The sequence below is a fragment of the Mastigoproctus giganteus genome, chromosome 6 (genome assembly GCF_048544385.1).
Source record: "Mastigoproctus giganteus isolate SK-2022 chromosome 6, ASM4854438v1, whole genome shotgun sequence".
Lineage (NCBI taxonomy): Eukaryota > Metazoa > Arthropoda > Arachnida > Uropygi > Thelyphonidae > Mastigoproctus > Mastigoproctus giganteus.
In genome coordinates, this window is record NC_143580.1 from 136539415 (window position 1) to 136561901 (window position 22487).

Sequence of the window (22487 nt, forward strand, 5' to 3'; positions counted from 1 at the left end):
TCTTGAGTTTACATAAGTAAAGAACTCTTTGCTGTTTTTCTTTGCATCCTTTGCCAAAGATTTCTCATAATCTGCCTTTGCCGGACTAATCTCCTTTGTGACTTGATTTCAGACTAGCTTATATCTGGCATAGGCTTCCGTGTCGCCTCCTAATTTATATGCATCTCATGCATTTTTCTTCTCTGCCACGAGCCTCATTAATTCATCAGACATCCATTTAGCCCTGAACCTTGAACAGTATTTCTTAGTTGGTATGAAAAGCCTAGTAGCCGCCAAGAATAAGTCCCCGAAGGCTTCCCATTTAGAATTCACCATTGATAATATCATCAGTTGAATCCACTGTACAGAATTTTAAAACTGTCTGAGACCACTGTAGTCACCTTTATGAAAACAAAAACCCTTCCCTTTACCCTTGAGGGTAATTACATCTTTAAGTAAATCCCACATCAGTACACTGATCACTGTCACCTAGTGGTTCCTTTATCTACAAATTCTTAATGTATGAATAATCACTGCTGATAATCAGTTCATGATGATTGCTCCCACTGGTTGCTCCCTTAAACATGGTACTGTAGAAAACAATCCTTCAATAAATCCACAAAAGTCTTGCTAATATGCGAGCGACCAATCCACAAGTTCCAGTCAATATGTGAAAAGTTACAATCCCCCATTACAAGATATTCTGATCCATTCAATTTCATTGCACAACTGGTCATTGGCCATTAACATATTCCTACTCTCATTTTCCCTTTCCCAGTGTTTATGTCAAACCAAACAGACTCAACATTGCACTGTCCACCCATGTCAACTGAATGCACTTCCATATGTTTGCTGCTTATATCTGTGTGGCAACATGTCTCTGATATCCGAACAATATCTGCTTTCAATGTCTTGATCTGCACTTCAATTTCATCAATTTTATTTACTATACTTCTAGCATTAGAATATATGCAACTATACATGCACTTGTTCTTACTCTCAGTTAACCTAACACAGCCAACGTGTTTACTTGTTCCATGATAGGTGGAACAGGACCAGGGTATGTCTGCCAGGGGCAAAAGTTGATGATGTTGTAGAGCAGATATTATCTTTTCAGGGCACAAAAGGTGATATTGTTGTACACGTTGGAACTAATGACATTAAGAAATCTGCAGATTTACTCAAGTACAGGTCAATGTTGAAAAAAGGTCCCAAGTTAGGGTTGAATGTGAAAGTGTCTGCAATTCTGTCCAGACACGATAGGAGGGAGTATATGATGAGAGCCTTGTCAATCAATTCGGCCCTGAAGAGATTGTGCAATGCTCAAGGGGTAGAATGTTTTTTAACCTAGTCTGTGATTGTTGACAGGAGCGACTGCTTCTACAGAGATGGGATACACTTAAATAGAAAGGGTGCGAGAAAATGTGCTGATGCTATCAAGGCAGTGTTAGATGGGTCGGAAAACTGCTAGCGTGGGTGGCCACAGGCAGAGCCAAAAGTGATTCTTGCACGGCTTCTATTAGAATGGGCAGCAGACTGGAAAGCAAAGTAATGAAGATTTTTCCAGGACTACTGAGAGTCATGGTGGAACAAGTAAATACATGGGCTGTGTTAGGGTGGCTAGGAGCAGGAACAGGTGCATCTATACTTGCATGTACACCAATGCTAGGAGTATAGTTAATAAATTTGATGAGCTTGAAGTGCTAGTGAAGACATCAATGGCAGATATTGTTCGGATATCGGAGACGGTGTCACAGATATAGACAGTGCAGAGTTGAAATTTGGGGAGTACAACATGTATAGGAAGGATAGACGAGGAGGAGGGGTTATGGTGTTAGTTAAGAAACACAAAATCTAAGGAAATGCATCCAATTGATATTGATGGACAATGCAGTGTTGAGTCTGTTTGGTGTGAAATAATCACTGGGAAAGGAAAAATGAGGGTAGGTGTGTGTTATAGGCCTAATGAACCTGATGAGTATAATGAGCATTTGTGCAGAGAAATAGTGGGCCAGTAAATCAGAATGTCTTATAATGGGAGATTTTAACTTTCCAGATATTGACTGGAACTTGTGGGTTGGTCACTCGCACACTAGCAAGACTTTTGTGGATTTATTGGATGACTGTTTTCTACAGCAACATGTTCGAGAGGCAACCAGAGGGAGAAATACTCTTGATCTGATTATCAGTAGTGATTCTTCATGCATTAAGAATCTGCAGATAAAGGAACCACTGGGCTACAGTGATCACAATGTATTGATGTGGGAATTATTTAAAGATGTAACTACCATCAAGGCTAAAGGGAAGGGCTTTTGCTTTTGTAAATGTGACTACAGTGGTCTCGGACAGTTTTTAAATTCTGTACAGTGGGATCAACTGATGATGTTACCAACAGTGAATTTTAAATGGGAAGCCTTCGGGGACTTAAATTTGGAGGCTACTAGGCTTTTCATTCCAACTAAGAAATACTGTTGAAGGTTTAGGCATAATTGGATGTCAGATGAATTAATGAGGCTAGTGGCAGAGAAGAAGAATGTATGGGATGCATATAAAGTATCAGGCGATACAGAAGCCTATGGCAGGTATAAACTAGACTGTAATCAAGTCACAAAGTAGGTTAGGCAAGCGAAGGCAGATTATGAAAAATCTTTAGCAAAGGAAAATAGCAAGGAGTTCTTTTTCTTATGTAAACTCTAGAAGGAAAGGGATGAATCAGATTGGACCACTTAACATAGATGGGTTGACTATTGATGATCATGCTCACGTAGCTGATAAACAATGGGTATTTTACATCTACATTCACACATGAGGAGTTAATTCAATGAAGGGAGTGCCAAAAGTTTATCAAATGCTTTTGATGCCAAAAGTTTATCAAATGGGAGCCAAGCGATTTTGTAATAACTGAGAGCAAAGCAGAGGAGAAATTGTTGAAGTTAAACATAAGGAAGGCACCTGGGGTGGATGGGATCTATCCAGTTATATTAAAGGAGGCAGCAAAGGAACTAAGCAAACCTTTAGCCATAATTACGATAGCTTCCATGGATTCAGGGAAGGTCCACATGGACTGGAGGTGTGCAAATGTATCATCAATTCACAAAGGAGGTTCAAAAGGTGACAAAAGTAACTACAGACCTGTTAGATTAACTTGTGTTCCGGGGAAAATAATGGAATCACCGATTAAAGAAGCATTGCAGGATCATCTAGACAAGACTGCAGTAATAGTTAAGACATGGCATGGGTTTGTCAAACGGAGGTCTTGTCTGACAAATTTGATTGCTTACTATGATGTGGTCACAAAGGAACTAAATGGCAAAAAAAATTTTAATATCATATACTTGGATTTCAGGAGAGCTTTTGATACTGTTGCACATGGAAGACTGCTGTACAAATTGGAGAGGTATGGATGGCATCAAGGGTACACTGCTACAATGGATAAAGGGATGGTTGAGTGGGACACAACAGAGAGTGATAATCAATGGAAACTGCTTTTCATGGACAAGTGTTATTAGTGTAGTTCCCCAGGGTTTGGTGTTGGGCACTTTATTGTGTTGTATATTTATCAATGATATTGATGAAGGTATATCAGGTTTAATGTCCAAGTTTGCAGATGATACAAAGGTCGGCAGGGTTGTTAACGACAGTAATGACAGAATGCTACTGAAAATGGATCTAGATGAGTTGGGAAAATGGACTGAGAAGTGACAACTGGAGTTTAACATTGACAAATGCAAAGTACTGCATATGGGTAGCAATAACCGAAGAGAAACCTAGGAACTGGGTGGTGCTGCACTCAGGGTAGTGTCAAGTGAAAAAGAACTGGGGGTAATTGTGCAGCCAAATATGAAGTTCGCTGAGCAGTGCAGGTCATGGAGTCTTGTCAATGATATATAGGAATTTTGCTAGCAGGGACAGGGAGGTGATAATCCCATTATACAAGGCAATAGTCAAGCAACACCTAGAGTACTGTGTACAGTTCTGGAGGCCTCATTTAGGAAAGATGTAGAGTTGCTAGAATGAGTACAAAGAAAGGGGAACAAAGGAGTGCCCTTACCAAGAAAGGCTTAATTTCTGCAAATTGCAGTGCCTGGAGAGTAGGCACCTGCGAGGTGATCTGATTGGGGTGTATAAGGCGTTGAATGGTTTGAGCAAGCTGAATGCTGATGGGATTCTTCCTCTTGCTTTGATTATGAACCTGAGGGGGCACAGTTTCAAATTGAGGAAAGATAGTTGTAGAATAGATGTGCAGAAATTTGTCTTTAGCCAGTGGGTTGGTGGAACAATCTTCTGTTGCGGAAGCTAATAGCCTAAGCAAATTTAAAGCTGAGCTGGCCAGGCATTTGGAACGAATGGAGGGATGAAATGGGAGGATTTTTTTTTTTTTTTGGCTGATGCTGCATAAGCTTGCTTTCTTGCATCATATGCCTCTACTAAAGCTAATGATGACTCCCGGCAATTCTTGTAGCCCCCAGCAACTTGCTTTCTAAGCTACTGTTCCTTACTATAGAAGCAGTGCAAGAATCACTTTTGTCTCTGGCTGCGGCTACTCTTAATCTTTTTCTTTTGTGAATCCCCCCAATCTAGCAGTTTTCGACCCACCTAATACTGCCTCAATAGTATCAGCAAATATTCTTGCATCCTTTCTATTTAAGTGTATCCCATCCCTGTAGAAACAGTCTCTCCTGTTAGTGAGCACAGACTGAAAAAAAATTCTACCCTGTGAGCCTTACACAATCTCTCCAGGGCAGAATTGATTGACAAGGCTCTCATCATATACTCCCTCCAATCGTGTCTGTGGAGAATTGCAGACACTTTCAAATTTAACCCTAACTCGTGACTTTTTTCCAGCATTTCCTGTACTTGTTAAGTGAATCTGCATATCTCTTACTCTTAAGGTCATTAGCGTAGGTGGTAGATGACTTTCATCAACCGGTGAAATACCACCACTTTGCTTATTGGAGGCTTGAAGTGGTGAAACCCATGTTTAGTCTCTAGAGCAAAGTTTCTGGCATCCCCATCCCCCATACTTCTCCTTCAACCCATGCACGGTACTAAGTACTATAGGTTATGATACCTTTCGTGTTTGGGGTTTTCATAAAAAAAAAAAAAAGTGGCAACGTGTACATCATAGAACTGTATCTCTCTAGTACTTTACAAGTTAGCTTAGTCTGTAAGTACATTTCCAGTAAACCAAGAAAATCTCAAATGACTTTTTTTTTGATAAATTACAAAACATCAACTACAAAATGACTTTGAAGACATTGTTTGACACTAAACTCTCGAATTAGAATCTGCCAGTAAATCAGAATGTTTACAAATGGGAGACAGACTTCCCAGATATTGATTAAAGCTTGTGGGGGGGGTTGTCACTCACATAGCAGTAGAACCTCACTGGATTTATTGGATGGGATGACTGCTTTCTTAATGCATAGGATGCATATAAATTATCAGGTGACACAGAAGCATATGGCAGATATTAACTAGTCTGTAATCAAGTCACAAAGGAGGTTAAGGCAGATTACGAGAAATCTTTGGCAAAGGATGCAAAGAAAAACAGCAAAGAGTTCTTTACTTATGTAAACTCTAGAAGGAAAGGGATGAATCAGATTGTTCCACTTAACATAGATGGTTTGACTGTTGATGATCATGCTCAGGCAGCTGCATCTACATTCTTTTTGCATCTACATTCACACATGAGGAGTTATTCAAGGTGAGGAATGCCAGAAGCTTATCAAACTCTAATAGGGAGCTAAGTAATTTTGTAATAACTGAGAGCAGAGTGGAGGAGAAATTGTTGAAGTTAAATATAAGGAAAGCACCTGGGGTGGATGACATCCATCTAGTTATATTAAAGGAGGCAGCAAAGAAAGTAAGAAAACCCTTAGCCATAATTATGAGAGCTTCCTTGGACTCATGGGAGGTCCCCCATAGACTGGAGGTGTGCAAATGTGTCCCCAATTCACAAAGGAGGTTCAAAAGGTGACACAAGTAACTATAGACCTGTTAATTTAAGTTGTGTTCAGGGGAAATTATGGAGTCACAGGTTAAAGAAGCATTGCAGGATCATCTAGACAGGATTGCAGTAATAGTTAAGAGAGCATGGGTTTGTTAGAGGGAGGTTTTGTCTGACCAATTTGATTGATTGCTATGATGTGATTACAAAGGAACTAGATGCAAAAAATTAATTTTGATATATAATATACTTGGATTTCAGGGAAGCTTTTGATACTGTTGCACATGGAAGACTGCTGTACATATCGGAGTGGTATTGCATTAAGGGCAAGTTACTGCAATGGATAAAGTGATGGTTGAGTGGGAGATGGCAGAGAGTGGTAATAAATGGACATTGCTCTACGTGGACTAATGTTATTAGCAGAGTCCCCCAACGTTTGGTGCTGGGTCCATTGTTATTTTGTGTATTTATGAATGATATCAATGAAAGTATATCAATGAAGGGTTAAGGTCCAAGTTTGCAGATGATACAAAGGTTGGCGGGATTGTTAATGACAGCAGAGACATTATGCTACTACAACAGAATCTAGAAAAGTTAGGCAGATGGGCTGAGAAGTGGTAACTGAAGTTTAACATTAACAAATGCAAAGTACTCCATGTGAGTAGCAGTAACCCAAGAGAAATGTACCAACTGTGTGGTACTACACTCAGTGAGGTGGAGAGTGAATAATACCTGGGGATAAATGTGCAGTCAGATATGAAGTTCACTGAGCAGTGCAGACAGGCTGCCAGAGCAGGTTATGGAGTCTTGTGAATAATATATAGGAATTTTTCTAGCAGGGACAAGGAGGTGATTATCCCGTTGTAGAAGGCAATGGCCAGGTCACACCTTGAATACTGTGTACAGGTCTGGAGGCCTCATTTTAGGAAGGATGTAGAGTTGCTAGAACAAGTACAAAGAAGTGAAACAAGATTAGCATTAGCATTAGTAGAGGCATATGATGCAAGAAAGCAAAGCTTATTCAGCATCAGCCAAAAAAAAAAAAAAAAAAACACACCACTCCCATTTCACCCCTCCGTTCGCTCGAAATACACCTGTCCAGTTGAGCCTTAAATTTGTTTAGGCTATCAACTTCAACAACAAGTGATGGAAGTCAGTTCCACCAACCAACCACCCGCTGGCCAAAGGCAAATTTCCGCACATCTATCCGACATCCGTCCTTCCTCAATTTGAATTTATGCCCTCTGAGCTGATTATTCTGAGCAAGATGAAGAATCCCATTGGCATTGAGTTTGGTGAGGGAACAAAGGGGTGCTCTTACCAAGATAGGCTTAAGTTCAGCAAACAGCACCATCTGGAGGCTAGGCACCTGCAAGACAATCTGATTGAGGTATATAAGGCCTAGAATGGTTTGAGCAGGCTCAGTGCTGACAGGATACTTCCACTTGCTCAGATTAAGTACCTGAAGGGGACATGGATTCAAACTGTGGAAAGACAGTTGTAGAATAGATGTGCAGAAATTTGCCTTTAGCCAGCGATTAGTTGCTGGAACAATCTTCCATATCACGTTGTGGAAGGTGATAGCTTAAATAAATTGAAGGATGAGCTGGACAAGCAATTGGAGTGAATAGATGAGTGAAATGTTTTTTTTTTTTTTTTTTATTGGCTGATGCTACATAAGCTTGCTTTCATGCATTGTATGCTTCTGCTAATGCTACACGAACATATTAAAGAGGTAACAAGGGGAAAGCAATACCCTTGATCTGATTATCATTTGTAACTCTTTATGCGTTAATAATCTGCAGATAAAAGACCCACTAGGTGGCAGTGATCACAGGGAAGTGATGTGGGATTTATATAAAGATGTAAATACTGTTAAGAGTAAAGGAGAAGAGATTTTGCTTTCTGTAAAAGTAACTACAATGGTCTTAGACAGTTTAATTCCTTTCAGTGGACTGACTGATAATGTTACTAAATGCAAATTCTAAATGGGAGGCATTTAGGAAAGTAATTGTTAGAACCATACTGCTCGTACCACCTAACAGATACTGTCCAAGGGTGCTGGGGACAGTACTACACTCAAGGTTACAACCTAAATGTATGACAGATGAACTAATGAGACTACTGACAAAGAAGAAAAAATGCATGGGATGATTATAAATTTTCTGGGGACATAGAAACATGCAATAAGTACCAACTAGTCTGCAGTAAAGTCAGAAAGGGTGTTAGGCAGGTGAGGGCAGATTACAAAAGGTCTTTGACTAAGAAAAGTACCAGAGTTTTTTGTTTATGTTAACACTACAGGAAAAGGAAGGAACCACACTAATCCACTAGAATGAATGGCATAACTTTTGGTGATCCTGTTCTGGCTGCTGATAAACTTAAAATATATTTTGCATCTATGTTTATGAATGAAGAAGTATTTAAGACCCCTGCAGTTCAGGGAATCTATCCAATAGGTGATGTGCAAATATCCCCCCTTTTCATAAAGGAGGATCAAACAACAAAGCGAGCAACTATAGAACTGTAAGCTAGACTTTTGTTTCAAGGAAAATAATATAGCCACCAATCAAAGAAGTAATGCAAGATCATTTTGACAGAATGCAGTTATACAGAAATAACAGCATGTACACTTAGATTTCAGTAAAGCTTTTAATACTGTTCTACATGAAACACTGCTGTACAAATTAGATCAGTGTGGCATTAGAAGCAAGTTACTACATGGATAAAAGGAAGGTTGAGTGACAGAAAGGAGAAAGCAGTTATTAACAGGTACTGCTCTTCTTGGCCTAATGTTATTAGCAGAATCCCTCTGGGTTCAGTGCTGGAACCTTATTATTTTTAATATTTATTAATGATACTGATGAAGACATATAAACTGTCTGTTTTCATATTATAGAAAGGTTGTTAGGGTGGCTACTGAGAGTAATCAGAGTATGCTACTGCAACAAGAACTGTAAAACTGGAAAAATTAGGTAGGTTATGAAGTCGCAAAATGACAATCAAGGTTTAACATTGAAAAATGCAAGGTACCTGCAGAACCCCAGAATAACATACCAATTGGGTGGTACTACACTCAAGGCAGTGGAGAAAGAATAAGACCTGAGATAACTGTACAGTGTGATGTGAAGTTTTGTCAGAAGCATAAACAGGCTTATGGGGGTTCTATATCATTGCCTTACACAATGGTGATTGTCCCTTTGTATAAGGCAATGGGTCGGTCACATCTAGAGTACTGCATACAGGTCTGGAAATTTCGTTTTAGGGAGGATGTGGATCTGTTGGAATGGATACAGAGAGGCGAAACTAAATTAGTCAGGGACATACAAGGATACTCTTACCATAATTCGGTCATCTGATCCTGCCTCCAAAACTAAAAAAGTACCTCAGTCTGGAATATTGGTTGCTCAGGTGGATGAACAGGGTGGTGGGTCACCCTTTTACTAACTCTAGATTCATCCTCCAAGATAATCTAGGGACCACTCCCTGGAGACTTCTCATCACGACAAGAAATGCTCTCATGCTAGCATGGCTTATCACAGGCCGAACTGAAGCTCTATCTATATCCCCATTAATCTCTGGTCCAAAGAAGACAAGAGGTGAACGCCATGACTCCTGCCACCCTCTGTGGTTTACACTTACAAACATTGATTCCCTTAGGGGCATGTTTCCGGCCAACTGTCCCCAAATGGGCATGAACCCTGATAAGTTCTGTGAGGACAAGCTCTACAGAAAGGAATGCCTCAAGAACTGCTACCAAATATTGAACCTGTGACGATCAACCTGGTATTTTTGCCTGCTGCATTTTTATTTTTTTTATTTATATTTTATTAATTTATTCATTTTTTAATTTTTTTTTAACTCCTGATGTCTATTGCTGTAAACTTTGTTTTTATTTCAAGTGTATGCAAGTTCAATTCTGTAAATATCTCTGGTCGAGCATGCATGTACTCTTGTACATGTGGTTCCTCGTACCTCAGTTGTAAATCTCTCGCCCTCCTGGCACACTGCTGTCCCAGGGTGACCCACATATTCTTGTGGTTAATAAAAGGATAATAATAATAATAATAATAATAGACTGAGTTCTGCAAACTGCAGCACCTGGAAACTAGGCACTTGAGAGGGAACCTTATTGAAGTGTGTAAGGCCTTAAGTGGATTGAGTAAATTAAATGCAGATGCCATCCTAACTCTTGCTCATATGTTTCACATAAGAAACATAAATTTAAATTGTGCAAAAATTTGCTTTCAGCCAAAGAGGGATTAACTATTGGAATAATATCTTCCAGCTAGTGTTGTAGACATAGGTAGTTTGAATAAATTTAAGGAAGAATTAGACAAATTATTAGAGGGGATAGACAGGTTTTATTTTTATTATTTATTGTTATTAAGTTATTTCTCCCTGATAGGGGGAATTCCACCCTGTGGCAGGTACTAGTATCAAGAGCACAGGGTGATTGGTATGTGCAACTGTTATTACTGTTGGTTGAAGAACTCTGACTATCCTTCATGTGTTCAGGATTGTGGCTTTCTGGAATTCCTCGTAGGTGTTTTATTTTTTTTATTTTATTTTATTTTTTTGCTGATGCTGTATAAACTTGCTTCCTTGTATCTTTTGTCACTAATAATACTAAAAGAAGACAATGTGCTCACTGGCTTCAAAAAACAATTATGCTTAAAACAAATACTGTGCAAAAATGCCGATGAGTGATGCACTGCTCCCTTCAAACATGCTGTTATCTCTGTGCACAAATCTCCAAAAAAAAAATGTTCATGCATGAAAGGTCCATTTACACTATTCTTTGTACAGATGGCCCAACACTTTACTATTGATTATAAGATCATATGATTGTGATCAAAAACAATCTTTTTTCCTGACACCTTTTGCAGACTTATTATCCATTTCTCAAAACATGGCTACTAAATGAAGAATTTATGAATGATGGCAATGCAATTCTGGGAAACCAATGCTTAAAAATATCCCATTATAAAGAGAATGTTAGTTTTTGTTTTATTTTAAACTCATGGCATTAGTAGGTTTAACTTTAACACCAAACCTCAGTCCCCACATATGACAGGAATTTTACAAAATATTAATCAGATAAATACATGACAAAGCTTCAAATTATTTTCACTAAATAACAATAACATTTTCTTGCTGATTACCTGTAATAGGAAGAATTTACTATTAATTGAAGAGAACTAAGAGCAATTTTCTGATAATTGTGCATTACATGTGAAGTCAGTGAAATAGCATTTAATTTGCAACTCCATTTTTGGATCATTTAAATGAGTCACTGAGCACAAAATAAAACTAGTTTTTAATTTTCATAAATATGAGTATAAACATTTTTCATTTGTGATCATATATAAAGGAAGATATGTCCATACAATAATAGGGCATGAATATACAGAATTGTGCAAAAGGTAACAGTGGAAATTCACATGTACATTGTAACTTGAGTTTTATACAGAGCTTGGTCAGTCAGGTATTTCAGTTATGTTTGAGCAAAATCAGATGGGACCTGGCTTTTAATATACATTCTTTTATAAACAAATAAGTTGTTCAGTTTCATTTTACATCAGATACAATTAAGTACCCTAAAAAGTAAATCTGTTCATTGGGAAAAAAATAAAATTCACTTTCTTTCTCTTTCTAACAAAATAAATCATAGTAAAATACACTATCCTACCAAAAGTCATGGAATACTCATCTAATTTTCTGCAATTAGATGACTACAAAATATACAAATATCTTGGTCTATGAAAACAATCAGCAGCTAGCCCAAAAATCATTTCACATGTATATACTGAACAACGTACCCAGGAAAAGAGCTAACAGAGTTTGAGAGGGGAAAATGTCCGTGCATACTATTGTTCTGGAATTAAACATTCCCATGATTCAGCATGTTGAACTGGCAACCTGCTAAATCAACCTATTGTGGTGCAAGGCACACTGAACATGGACACTGAACCAATGGAAAGTTCTTTTGTTGAGTGCAAAAGTCATACTAAATGCTATTCCACTCTGATGGAGGTGTCTGGGTGTGATGGATACCTGGAGGTGGTTTACTACATGTGTGTGTGTGTGTGTTATCCCAAGTATGATATAGATATTCATCCTAGGATTTTTCTTTCTATAGATTTTGTTTAGGTTGCCTGTTATACATCAACATTTTATGACTGCCACAAGAAAGATACTGTTGCAGACTTTTTACATCTTCAGAACTGCTGAGTTCATTACAACACTGTCGCTTGTATGCCAAGTATAACTTGGCAAATATAACAAAGTATGCCAAGTATAACTTGGCATACTTTGTTATATTTCATGCTTCCTTGTGTGCTTGTCAGTTCCCCAGCCAAGAAGAACTGTACATCAATTCTTTCTCTTTCATTATAGCATCTGGTAGGGTCTCACACTGAAACTGACTGAACTGATGCTATTAAAACATCTATTTCTTTATCAACACCAAGAAGTACTGAAAACTTACTGGTAAAAACTTTTGATTTTACCAGTAAGAAAAAGAAGCCGGTATAGCAGATTTGGTGCAAATGGCATTGGAGGTAAAATCAAATCAATTCAGATGATGATATCACAGATGAAAATTCTAAACTTCCAAATTTTACACTAAAAAGCATAGGGGAAGGCACAAAGTTAGCCGAGAAATTAACCTTATTTTTTTTAATGCAGATTCTTGAATGAAAGAAGTCCAAAGTTCAAATGGGAGCTTCAAAAATGCTTCCATACGATGAAATTCACAAAGATTTATCAATCAGAAGCAAACAAACCCATTACTGATTTTTTAAAGAGAGCAGAAGATACACGAAATCTAGAATGGTGTATTTTGTTAGTTTTGTTAATGAAATTAACAAATTTCATTAAAATGAAATTAAAATAGTATTTTCGTTAGCTTTTGGAATGTAAACCCACTTTTTGTACTTTTTCTTAGTCCCATATAACACAGTTTTGCACAACATGACATTTTACAGGAACCTAATAACCATGTTATACAGGGTTACCTGTATATAAAAGTGGTTCTAAGAGCAGCAAAGTGGGTAACTACAGGCCAGTCAGTCTGACTTCAGTGGTAGAGAAAATCATGGCATTAGTGATAAAGATTGACAAGACACTGGATCAATTTAGATTCTAAAGGAAACTGCACAACATGGTTTTGTAGATTTAAAAATATGTTTAACTAATCTGGTTATCTTCAGCAGAAGTCATCTTAACCAACTTGCCAGATCAATCAACATTCTCCATCTTTCCTCTTTAAACCATACCATTTGATGCTCACAGCACATTTCAATGTGCCATGGGTATACATGCTGAATACCATGCATGGACCACCAGCATGCTTGCAGTGAGTATAGTACACCATGCCTACCTGTTGAGTTGTATATTTCCTGAGAGGTCAGCATGTGTGTGTGTGTGTGAGCTTTGTAAAGACTCTACAGATACGAGTTTCTAAAATAAATTGCCATTGAATTAGGTGTGGACAAGATAGCTGTAAAAAGACTGGAAAAAATTATAAAAAAAATCTAGGATTTTGCCCCCCCCCCCTTTTTTTTACAAGAGTACTAAGTTCTCACCCGACTTTAAAGTTCAAATTACAGATGCTTGAAGGTTAAGAAAAATGTCATGGTATCTACAGCTGGGGAGAGGGGGATTATGCACATAAATTGTAAAGAGGAGATGAACCTGTTGCTCAAAAATTTACAGAACATTTATGATCATTTATCAACAGAGAAAAATTTACTGGAGATCAATTCTACAATATGAATGAAAAAGGTCTAAATTATAATATGTTACCTTCAAAAATGATGGGGGGGGGGGGGGGGAAGCAGAGCTCACTGCACCAGTATAAAAAACATCCAAAAAGAGAATCATGGCAGCCACCTATAGCAATGCAACTGGAGCACGCAAATTGCACTTTCTGTTGTTGGTAAATCAATTAATCCTAGAACTATTAAAAAATATAAATTCTTGATTGCAGAAGGTAAAGAAAGCCAACAAGAGAACCAGAGGGAAACTTCCGGTAACTTACCAGAAAAATTGGTTTGTCACTACTGCACTCATTGCTCGGTAAACAGATGGTAGGTGTTATCGATCTGGATCAGAAGTTGAGAACAATATATTGATTGACAGGTAGGCATGGCAAACAATGTACTGATTGGTGTGTGAACACAACAGATGATAACATTGGTTTAGTCTCACTTGTCCTAATCTCAGAAGCACTAATGGTCACTTGCTCCAATGAACACCTTCTATAATGGCGAAAAAAGGCCAGGTTACTCCACTCCCATGGAAGCTTGAACTCCTCCCAAAGTGGAGGCGTAACCTGACCTTTTTTCTTTAGAATCCTGGGTAGACTAGTGAATAAATTGTTTGTTAACAAAATATTAATTTTTTATTACTGTATTTTTTGTTGTTGTTATTTTTGTTTATTTTTAAAGACACTTGCACAGATACACATGTATCATAACATCAATCAATACCTCAGTAGCTGCTGTTGTTGTTACTGCTATTGGGTTTAACGACACAAGGGCTACTAAGGCCAAATCGTGTCTGTTCATCGTTTATTCGCAAGCATATCGTTAGAGATGTTAAATTATATGCTTCTGTACAAGCCAATATGTTTTAGATACAATAAAAGTTCTTCAACATTTGCTTCATTTCCTAAGAAATGACATAAATCGGGTGATATATTCAATGTAGGGTGATTGAAAAGTGTTTTACCAGATGGTTGAATGTAAGGGACAATTAACCAGAAAATGACAGACCATCAGATGCATCTAACAGGATGAGCACTGAGGTGAGTTTCTCCCAATAATAGGAAGAGATGAGTATGATGAGTGTGTCCAATTCTGAGTCTTTCCAGTACCACTTCCTCTAGTCTGTTTCATCAGAAGCCAGAGAGCCACAGCTTTGGATCTTCTTTATCTAGTAAAGTTTATTGTTGGTGTTACTTTTCCAGATCTGTGCCCATTTATTGTAGCATGCTTTGCATATGACAGACTTATAGTCAGTGTAAGGAAACTGAAGATGTTGTGAGAGAGCAGGTTGAGGATGTTTAGCGACAAAGTCAGCACTTTCATTTCCTAGAATGCCAGAATGGCCAGGGATCCAGCAAAAACTGATTCAATAATTGGATACACTACAGGAGAATATCTGGGAATGAATCTGTTTCAATGTAGGATGAGAAGAGGAGAAATTCTTCCCTATAGAAGAGACAGCACTGACAGAGTCTGTGTAAATTATGGCAGATGAAATGGAAAGCTCAGTAATCTTACTAAGTGCTAACTTAATGGAATATAATTCAGCTGTGAAGACGCTGAATTGGTGACAAGCGGGATTGGTGTATTGTTTATTTGCAGTTCAGGATGGAGAGCTCTTTTGTTGCAAAAGTGAGTGACAATGCATTTCTTTTCTGATAGTCTAACTGTTCCGTGAAGTCCAGGATTCTATTTTAGTTATGGCAAGTTGGAGCTGCGTTCAATGGAATTCATACTTTGATGTTGACAGGAAATGGTAAGGTCATCTGCATACATATAAATTTGAACAGTTTTTGGGATATCTTGTGTCATGCTGATTACTCAGATTGAAAATAGTGTTGGACTAAGTATCAATCCCTGCATGTGAGATGCAGAGAGTATGTTTTTATACCATACCTGAAAAGAATGCATTTGTAGAAATTTTGAATTATTTTCGGCAAATGGCCCCATAAGCCCCAGAAGGTAAAGGTCCATAATAATCCCACGATGTCACGTAGTGTCAAATGCCTTTTCAAGATCTAAGTTGACCATGACTAGGTGTTGTTTCATGACAAAGGCATTGCAGATATGAGATTCAGCTTTGATAAGCACGTCCAGCATTGATCTATTCTTCTGAAATCCATACTGATGAGTTGGAATGAGATTCTCTGACTCCAGGATGTAAGTGAGACTAGTATGAACCACCCTTTCAAAAATTTTTCCCATGTAGCTCGTATGAGATATTGGCCTGTAATTTTCAACACAGGAAGGATCTTTTCCTGGTTTTGGTAGGACGATAATAAACGAATGGCACCAGGAAGAAGGATAGGCATTTTCAGAGAAGTTCCGATTATAAAAAATTAATAGGGTTCTTAAGTCTCCAAGCAAATGCTTTAGCACAACATAATGAACTCCATCTGGACCTGCGGCACTATTGGAAGGTCTGTCTAATGATTCTTATAGTTCTATTAATGTAAAAGGTTGGTTGTATGGTAATGAGCAGTGCATGAAGAAGTTGATTTTATATCATTCTGCACCTGTTTGATGTTCTGGAAGGTGGATGCATAGGAGGCAGAAGCAGAGATTTTAGCAAATGATTCTGCTAGTATGTTGGCAACTTCTTCAGCTGTAGATATTTCTTTCCCTTTCCAATGAAGTATTGGATGAGAACAAATTTTCTATTTTGCACCTGTATTCTTTTCCAGATGACCCGGGTATCCATGTCTTTGGTGATGGTTGAGGCAAAAGCAATCCATGAATCCCGTTTCACTTTCCACCTAACTTGTCTAGCCTTTGCTTTGAGTCTTTTATAAGCAATTAGGTTACTAGTGGTGGGATAATTTTGGAAATTATTCCAAGCACAGTTTTCTTCCTGTTTGGCAATTAAACAATCAGTATTCCACCAGTAATGTGTGTTTGCGATATGGTGCAGATTTTGGAATGGAGGCATTAGCTGCAGTCACAATCTGATTGGTTATGTAAGTATTTACATCATCAATATGTTGGTTGTCTTTGAACATAAATTCTGTCTAAGAATATTTGGGCAGAATAGCCACCCTAGTTTGCCTTTTTAAACTGCAAAGCGTATCGTTGGAGAGGATTTGGAGTTACCCCTGTTTTTAGTAAGCAAATAATTGGAAAGTGATCACTGTTAAAGGGATCAGTTAATACCAACCATGTCATGATTGGAAAGATGAATGGTGAACAAATTGACAAGTCTATTGCAAAAGCAGATCCTGTTGGTAGGAGATCCAGAATTTAATCAATTAATTAAGATCATTATTATTCATGAATTCCTCAATAATTTTGCCTCTTCTATCCATTGTAGCAGACCCCCACAATGGATGGTGTCCATTAAAGTCACCAATAAGACAAATTAGAGTTGGGGGGTTGTGTTGTCAAGTTGGAGTTGGGGGGAGGTTGTCAAGTTCTGAATTCGGAAGTGGTAGAGATGGTGAAATATAGATGAAAACAATTGTAACCGAAATACCAATTGCAATACTGGCTGTCACAGCTTCGAGAGTGGTTCTCAATTGGATCGGCCTGGATGGAACATCAGAGTTTACAAGAATAGCTCCTCCACCACGGGCAGGAGAGTTTTAACTCCTATCTCATCTGTATATCGCATAATTTGAGAATTTTGGTGAAACTTGGGGTGGCAAGAATGTTTCCTGGGCATACACCTATGAGATTGAATTCAGCTAGTAAATCCTTTAAGTCATCAGAATGACTGCTTAGTCCTCTGCAGTTCCATTGTATGATGTTATGCATTATTTAGATTTAGATGAAGATGATTCATCTGACTATTTTTTTGTAGGGGACATTTTTACCAGTCTTTTTTTGAGAATGAGGGATGTCCCATATCCATGCTGTTGTTTGCATAGAGTTCTAGAATGTACTCCTCATTATCAGTTCAGTTATAGCTCGGACACAGCATGGGTTTGTTAAGGGGAAGTCTTGTCTGACCAATTTGATTGGATACTATGATGTGGTAAATTGCTGCTATGGATAAAGGTATGATTGAGTGGGAGAAGACAGAGTGGTAATCAATGGACACTGCTCTTCATGGACTAGTTATTAGTGGGGTTGTCGCCCCCCCCCCAGATTCAGTGTTGGGTCCATTGTTGATTTCTGTATTTATTAATGATATTGATGATGGTATTTCAGGCTTAATGTCCAAGTTTGCAGACAACAACAAAGGTCGGCAGGGTTGTTGTTGTTGTTGTTTGTAAGTTGTTGGCACATCAGCTTCTGTGGCCATAATGCACAGCAGTGTTGTTAATAACACTAATGATAGTACGATGCAGCAACAGAATCTAGAAAAGTTGAGTAGATGGGCTGAGAGGTGGCAACTGAAGTTTAACTTTCACAAATCTTAAGTACTGCATATGGGAAGCAGTAACCCCCAGAGTAACATATCAACTGTGTGGTACTACACTGACAGTGGTAGAGAATGAAAAGGATGTGGGGGGGTAATTGTGCATGCAGTGCAGAAAGGCTGCAAGAGTAGCTCATGGTGTCTTGTCAATGATATTCAGGAATTTTTCTAGCAGGGATAAGGAGGTGATTACCCCTTGTATAAGGCAATGGTCAGGCCACACATTGAGTACTGTATACAGGTCTGGAGGCCTCATTTTAAGAAGGATGTAGAGCTGCTGGAACGAGTACAGAGAAGGGCAACAAGATTAGTGAATGTAATAAAGGGTTGCTCTTATGAAGAAAGGTTTAAGTTTTGCAAATTACAGTGTCTGAAGACTAGGCACCAGCGAGTTGATCTGATTGAGGTGTATAAAGCCTTGAATAGTTTGAGCATGCTCAATGCTGATGGAATTCTTCCTCTTGCTCAGAATAATCGCCTGAGAGGGCATAAATTCAAATTGAGGAAAGACAGTCGTAGGATAGGTGTGTGGAAGTTTGCGTTTAGCCAGCAGGTGATTGATTGCTGGAACAAACTTCCATCTGTTGTTGTAGAAGTTGATAGCTTAAACAGATTCAAGGCAGAACTAGATGAATATTTGGAGTGAATGAATGGGTGAAATGAGGTTTTTTTTTTGGCTGATGCTATATAAGCTTGCTTTCTTTCATCATGTGCCTTTTCAAGGATTATGGGCCATAAATTCAAATTATGGAGGTAGAGGTTTGGACAGGACTGCAAGGAAGTTTTCTTTCAGCCAGTAAGTTTTTAATTATCTCCAGAGGGAGTTGACAGCTTGGGGACATTCAAAAGTCAGCTGGATAGAGTTACTGTGTGAAGGGGGAACATAGGCTGTTTATTTTATTTTTATTTTTTTTTAAATCAGTGCAACAAAAACCTGTGCTTCCTTGCACTGTATAGCTAACACTAATAATAATTCTGTGTGTGTTCTACACTGTGATAATTTTAATTATGCAGCTTTTCTGCCATGCAATATAGCAGTATCTCCATATCACAGAAAAGAGAATGGGTTTAAAGAAAATAATGCCAAAACAACACTGGGTTTCCTGGGCTCTGTGTTCACTACAGAACCCAGATCTCAAACCAATTAAACAAAATTTTTAGATGAAGTTGAATGCAGAATGGAGCAAGGCCTAGACAGTCCTCTTTGTCAGAGAAGCTGAAGAATGCTTTAAATGAGGGTGGTGCATAATATCACCAGCTTTCTATTATATCATCAGCAATACCACCAACTATGATCCTAGCTTTTGATCCTAGCTAAAAGTGCCCATGTCGTGCAGGCTGAAAAACCTCTACTTCCCCTGGGCATGACATGCTGTATAAGTATTGTATCTTTTCTAAGTATTAGTATTCTGAGTATTATCTTTTTATCATCTAAGTATTGTATTTTAATCTAAGTATTGTAAAATACAAAACACTGGGCCTTCCCTCTATTGTATGAATAATAAACTAAGTTAGTTAATGCATATGGTGCATTATATTTCAGGCATGTTAAATTTTTATTTCTTAAATTAAACAATTTTTTTCTTTTTCTGTGATTAACAGAAGTGAAAAGTAATTTGAGAAAGTTTAATTCTAATGACAGCATTTGGCCTCTGGCTCAGACTACACACAACAAACTTTAATTAAAAACCAATTAAACAAAATTTTTAGATGAAGTTGAATGCAGAATGGAGCAAGGCCTAGACAGTCCTCTTTGTCAGAGAAGCTGAAGAATGCTTTAAATGAGGGTGGTGCATAATATCACCAGCTTTCTATTGTATCATCAGCAATACCACCAACTATGATCCTAGCTTTTGATCCTAGCTAAAAGTGCCCATGACTTTTCATAAGACAATAATAAATAAAACAGAAACAAAAGTGAAGAGGGAGACAAACTTCTGAACATCTGGCAGATATCAGTAAATAATTATATATATCTAGTAGCAGACAAAATAATAATAATAAAAAACAACACATGAAAAAAACTTTGAAAATATTTATTTGAAAGTCTTCATAATAGGAATAATACCAACATAATACAGTATTTGGATGTCTAAATGATGTTCATTCTAAATTAATGATCATTGTTTTAACCTATTCTACTGAGTTGATAATCTCCATCTGGATTCACAGAAAAAAAAAATTAACAGGCTATACTAAAAGTGAACAATCTTTTTTAAGTGTACATATACTAATAATACTGTATTAATCCTCATTACAATAAAAGTAATATAAATTATTATTTGGAGTGGCCACCTTCTGCCACTGCAACGATAGTTGTACATCACTCTAGCATACTATTAACTAAACCTTTAATCTGTCATGGGGTCAAAATGAACCCAGTAATTTTATCCCCCAACCCACCTCTATTAAAAAAAAAAGTCCAGTCACATGGACTAGTGGTGGCCAGTGAGCAACAAAGCATCTATGATTATGTTTCTTAATTTGAATCTAAATTAAAATGTGTAAACTATTTTTTTCTTTAATTTTATAACACTTTTTTCTCCTCTTTAGTCTCCCATCATACTGTATTTGTTGTTGTTCCTGTTGATTTTTTTATTTAAATCAGCAAGCCACTATGTATTGTGCCTGTACAAAGTGTATTTGTGGGCCAATCTGCATGTCGTGCAGGCTGAAAAACCTCTACTTCCCCTGGGCATGACATGCTGTATAAGTATTGTATCTTTTCTAAGTATTAGTATTCTGAGTATTATCTTTTTATCATCTAAGTATTGTATTTTTATATCTTCATAATTTAGTGTGTAAATCTGTTGTCTTATTTTATTTTATTTTTTATTTCTTTGGCTTTAATTATAGTGCATGAATAAGTAAAATACAAAACACTGGGCCTTCCCTCTATTGTATGAATAATAAACTAAGTTAGTTAATGCATATGGTGCATTATATTTCAGGCATGTTAAATTTTTATTTCTTAAATTAAACAATTTTTTTCTTTTTCTGTGATTAACAGAAGTGAAAAGTAATTTGAGAAAGTTTAATTCTAATGACAGCATTTGGCCTCTGGCTCAGACTACACACAAGTGGACAAATTCAAATTGAGGAAGGATGGTTGCAGGATAGATGTGCAGAGATTTGCCTTCAGCCAGCAGGTGGTTGACCACTGGAACAAACTAACATCTGCTGTTGTGGAAGTGGGTAGTTTGAAAAAATACAAAGAACTGGAAAAATTACTAGAGGAGATGGACAGGTGATGTAGAAGGTTTTTTTTTTTTTTTGGCTGATGCTTTATAAGCTTGCTTTCTCATATTATATACTACTACTACTACTACTAATAATAATAATAACAACAACAACAACAACAACAACAGTAATATTACCAATTTAATTACTAATTTATTTACTAATAATATATAAAAATAATTGTTTTCCCTTCACTGTAGATACCATTCATTGTAACATTCACTACATGCTTTGTAATCTACAGTGCACAAAATGAAACATGTATTTCAGGGCATGTGATTTAATAAACTATCATAATGCAGTTTACTTATTTCTTCCTGCATTTTAATAACTGAAATTATAACACATATTTAACATATCTACTGTGTTTAATATAATAAGCAAAAAAAGCAGTGACTTTAATGTGTCATTTGCAAAACAAGAACATTTTGTTTCTGTACATCTGCCATATTGCCCACTCATTCCTCCAATGCACAGTAAAAATGGATGACTTCTGTTACATATGTGGAGAAGTCACATTAGCTTCAAGAAGGCATCCCTTAACTGAAGGCCATAAAAAAGGCATAAAATCCAGTGCTTCAGCTACAATTAACAGTGGATATCCTAGGTATGATATGTTTGAAAAAAAGATATAACAATTGTTGGATTTCCATTAGTCCAATTTTAATAAAATTTGGGATGGCTTGATATTTTCAAAACAGCCAAATATAAAATTTTATGAAAATTAATCCACAGGGAGTTGAGTTATTACAAGTGGACAGCTGGACATGGTAAAGACAACAGATACATTATGCATATATGCTATTGCACCTAAAAATGGGCAGGAATCAGCTAAATTACTCTTTTAATGCCACCAAGAACTTTCTTATAGTGCAAGTGATCAGTTAGTTGATAATCCAAAATTGTAATGTTCATCTCTTATTAGCTCTCTCACTGGATTCTAGTAATTGTGGCTGAAAATCAATATCTATCATAACATTTAGCATAACTTGGATATACTGTCACCACAAACCTCAATAGTAGGGGCATCTATACCTTAGGCCAGCGTTTCCCAAACTGAGGTTTGTAGACCAGTTCCAGAGGATCTGCGAAATGTTCAAAAGGCATCAAGTAATATGTGTTTAATTTCTTAAAAATATACTGATAGAATAACAACGAATTTCATTATAGAACATTACTTATTTTTGAT